Consider the following 4,898-nt stretch of genomic DNA (forward strand, 5'->3'; position numbering starts at 1 on the left):
ACATTTTCTTATTAGAGGATTATTCAAGATTAGCTATATGTTGATTGATAATAACTGAGCTTGACAGAAAGGTGAGGGAAAACTGTCTAGTCTCCAATGAGGTTCTGACTTGTATTTCACAAAGTGTTATGAAAGCACTCAATGAGAAATCTAGTAGCTGCATTTCTTAAAAGTGCTTGCCTAGGGGCTGGGAATGTGGCTTAGTGGTAGAGCGATTGCCTTGCATGCATGAGGCCCTGGGTTCGATGCCTCAACACCACATAAGCAGGAAAAAAAACCAGAAGTGGCTCTGTGGCTCAAGTGGTAGAGTGCTAACCTTGAGCTGAAGAGCTGAGGGACAGCTCCCAGGCCCAAAGTTCAGGCCCACGACCGGACCCCCCCAAAAAATTTAAAAACAAAAGTGCTTGCCTGGTTACACTTTCTGATAATGTGTCAATTCAAGTACTTCTTGGAGTTCCAAACCATTCAATTTTGATGTATTAGAAACTTGTTACGGTTTGCTGACAGCTCTTGGTGATGAAATTTGTGCTTTTTAAAATTGCTTTCTCAATTCCATCCACAAAATGCAGACAAAAATTATCTGAAAAAATTCATATCTGTTGATATTGCATATACATTTACTTTCCATTACAAACCTAGAATGCGGTAAAATTTCTCATAGCAATTACACTGCACTAGATTGTGGGCAGTTTCTAATGTAAATAATATATTTATTTTTGTAGAGAATTTGAGTATCCAAAATTTTAATATGCCTGTCATCCTAAAAACAATACCTTGCTGATATTGAATGACAAATATAACTTCCCATAAGTACAGAAATTTTCCTTGTATCTTTTTAATATATACTTTTATTGTAAAGATACTGTACAGAGGGGTTACAGTTACACAAGTAAGGAAATGAGAACATTTCTTATTGAGCATTGTTAACCCCTCCTGTTTTTCCTCTACCATCCCTTCCCTTTACACCACCTCAACTCCTCCCTCCATCCCCCTCTGATAGAGTGTCTTGTACATCCTATTGTTACAATGGATCAACCTGTATCCTTTCCTTATATCTTAAATGAAGAAATGCTGGCTTGTTTCATGCTGATTCTACTTGTGTTGACACACCTAAAATCACTCTCCAAGTCCAAAAGCACATAAATGAAGTGCAAATCATCTTTTGTCAGTGGTATAATTGTGTTCTACACATTTATTGACAGGATACAAACCTTAATACATATATACATTTGAAGGCATTTGATGTGTGAAAACCCGTCAATATAAAATATAAAGTGATTTTGAAAAAAATAAAAGTGACTCAGAAGAAATTATAAATGCAAAAACAGTCTTTACAGAAACAAATTCTTAGAGATATTTCATGACTTTGAAAAGGATAAAGTGGCTGAAATTAATATAAATTTAGAAGTATGACAATTCACAAAAATATAAAAAGATATTCATGTATATCATTATATAAGCCAAAGCAGAAAGCAAATGTTGTTTAGATGACTTTTTAAAATACACTTTCTCAGGAACTGCGAAGGGGTTTCAGTGGTAGAGTGCGTGCCTAGAATGAATGAGGCCCTGGGTTTGATTCCTCAGTACCACATCAGTACAAAAAGACAAAGGTGGTCCTGTGGCTCAAGTGGTAGCACTAGCCTTGAGCTAAAGAGCTAAGGGAAAGCACCCAGGCCCAAGATTTCAAGCCCCACGACCAACAAAAACTTTTGTGTCCTCAACTCTGTAAGACGGCTGCTTCAGCCTAGGGCTAAGATTTTAGCTGTGGACACTTAACACTCCTGGTTCAGACTCTACTTGAGAAAAATTTTAATGAGTATTTTGTTCTTAATTTTGCTCTTTGTAAATTCATATGCACCTATAAAACATGGTGTGGCCATCCCAGTAACATTCTCAAAGTACCTCCTAATGACGACTTACAAAAAGTTGTATTATATTACAACAAGGAAAACAATGCTACAATAAACAAAACCAATAATTAAATATTAATGATTAATAAAATGAAAAATGAAACAATTACCAGTGTTTCCAGTATTTGAAGTATACTACATATTAGGTTTTACTATTTTTTCATAATCCTGTACATTTAAAACTGCCTAAGATTATGATGTTCAATAAGAGTTTTATAGACTATGAGTAGTCTTTAAAGTTTCCCACTAAGATTATTATTTATGGCTCATCTCATCTGTATATGGCTTATATCATCATTTGTTCCTCGCTAACCTATAATGTAAGGAAGCCCTAAAGTTTTAACAGAAACTGTGGAATTAACAAAGTCTTAACTCTTCACTCTGCTTCTTTACACAAAGAATTTGCAAATTATCATTAGTAAAATTTCTATAAACTCTGAAATGTACACACTTAGTAGTATATGCTGCTACAATAAATCTTAAATACTTTATGGAAAAGTTTTATGACCTGTCATACAGTCTTAATTTTGGCATATATATAAGCAAATTCCCAAAATTAAAAATATTTAAAACATTAAAACTTTTAACAAACCTTAACACTTGCTTCAATGTTCATTATGAGAGGTGCCTTGTATAGAATAATTGAATTCCTCCTCTTACACATCTCTTGAACAACAAATATCTGGAATTATATTGTTTTTGACATGCCAATCTTGACTTTATTCATAAATGTGTGCTTATATAAGAAACACATGGTTTTAAAATTTCACAACAATTCTTTAGAACTTACTTTTTGTTGAATTGTTTAGTTTAAGAAAATCAATTACACTTTATATATAAAAAATGTTCTGTGCTCAATTCGGCAGCACATACACTAAAATTGAAATGATACAGAGAAGAGTACCATGGCCCCTGTGCAAAGATGACAAGCAAATTCATGAAGTGTTCCATATTTTTACAACAGACGATGGAGTGGATGTGGCCAGAAAGGAACCCTACTGCATTCGAACCATACTGCATTCTTGGGTGGGAGTGTAAACTTGTTCAGCTACTTCGGAAAGGAGTATGAAGGTTCCTCAAAAGATTCCACATAGCGCTCCCCTATGACCCAACAAATACTTCTTCTGGGCATTTACCCAAATGATCACAAACAAGACCATACTAAAACTACTAGCACTACTATATTTATTGCAGCATTATTTACCATAGCTAAAATATGGAACCAACATTGATGCCTCTCAGTACATGAATGGATCAAGAAAATGTTATAGATAGATAAATAGATAGATAGATTGATTGATTGATTTCCATTGTGTGTGTGTGTGTGTGTGTGTGTGTGTGTGTGTGTGTGTGTGAGAATAGGAATTCTATACCTCCATCTGAAAGAATGACATTGCCCAATTTGTTAGGAAATGGAAAGGCTTGGAAAAAATTATATTAGTGAAGTAAGCCAAGTCCAAAGAAACATAGGTCCCATGGTTTCCCTTATTTGCAATAAATAATATATGTCTGAGATAAGCAGAAAAGGTCAAAAGCTATGGGCATATGACCATATAAGATGATGTTAAATGAAATGACCCCCAAAGTAAGTACACAAGTGGGTTTTTTTCTTGCTTGCTATTATTTCAAACGTATTTATAATGTACGATGTATTTTATTGTTTCTTTATATGTTCCTCGCCCACAGTATAACCTCTGTTTTCACTGTATTTGATTTTGGTGCACCTGAATCTTGTGTATACACTTAGCTAATTGGGGAGGGGAAAGAAGAAACAAAATGGTTAACTAGGAATACTGGTCGACCCATTGTGACAATGAGATGCACAAGACACTATGTTGAAAGTTGAACTTTACAATTTAGGTGGGGTTGGGGGGGATGAAGGGGAGTGTACTTGTAGAGGTGTGAGGAAGGGATGGTGGGGGAAAAAACAAAGGAGGAGGTAACAATGCCTGAGAGGAAATGGACTCATTACCTTGCTCATGTAACTGAAACCCCTCTGTATGGTATTTTAACAATAAAATACATATAAAAATGTTCCGAGATGGAAAAGTTTATTTCCCCTATTATACCCATATAATATCATTAACTAAGAAATTAATGCAAAACACTGACGTGAATAAGTGTGTGAGTGTGTGTGTATGTGTGTGTGCCTGCATGTTGGCGTGCTCAGAGTTTGAACTTAGGGCTTTAAGGTCTTGCTAGGCCTTTCCCCTCTAGTTTGGTGAGCTAGTATATTAGCTACATCTCCATTCATGCTCTTTTCTAGTTCATTAAAATTTTTGAAAAATAATGTCATGATTTTTTGCTCTGATTGGTTTCCAAATGTTATCCACAGAACTCAGCCTTCTGAGTACATATCCTGAGTAGTCAGGATTACAAGGGTGACCAACCAGCACAAGGCTTTCAGAAACATATTAAATGTAGAAGAAAATTTACTTCATGAGTGTTTGTTTTATCATCTACATTTAAAGCATTTTGGAGTGATTATATGTGAATTTATTTCCTTTTTGGATTCTTAAAAGACAGTACGTGATGATATTTAAAAATTTTACTACTTTTTAAAAAGGAAACTGGAAATGTGGAACAGAAGAAATTTGGCTCTCTTTAGACCTCAATTTATAAGCTCATCTCTGTGCATGATAACCCAATGTCACCAACACAGTCTGTGTTGAAGACAAAATGTGGCAGAAAACAAACACCCTTGGCAACAATTGCTATGGTATTATTTCTTGGACAATATGTATATTGAATTGAGTGTGTAAGAGAATGGAGAGATTTTACCTACCTTTTTTGTATTGCTGAAAGACTTTTGGAAACTTTGACTGATTTCCTTCCTCATTGTGTGACTTTGGACCGTGCACTTAGTGCCTTTAATTAAAATTTTTCCCAACATTATAATGGTAATAACATTAGCATTACAGCAAATATTATCTTAAGAATTAAGAGGTATGACACTGGTGAAATAATTAAGTTTCTATGAATAAGCTT

General features: G+C 34.7%; 1 non-coding gene across 1 annotated transcript; it reads left to right on the forward strand.

Moving 5' to 3' along the window:
- The first annotated feature begins 2,760 nt into the window (after positions 1–2,760).
- On the forward strand, positions 2,761–2,867 carry LOC138819651 (U6 spliceosomal RNA). Its single transcript, XR_011369546.1, has one exon. It is a non-coding gene; the product is annotated as a U6 spliceosomal RNA (small nuclear RNA).
- Positions 2,868–4,898: the final 2,031 nt, after the last annotated feature.

The sequence above is a fragment of the Dipodomys merriami genome, unplaced genomic scaffold (assembly GCF_024711535.1).
Source record: "Dipodomys merriami isolate MVZ:Mamm:240054 unplaced genomic scaffold, mDipMer1.0.p SCAF_807, whole genome shotgun sequence".
NCBI lineage: Eukaryota > Metazoa > Chordata > Mammalia > Rodentia > Heteromyidae > Dipodomys > Dipodomys merriami.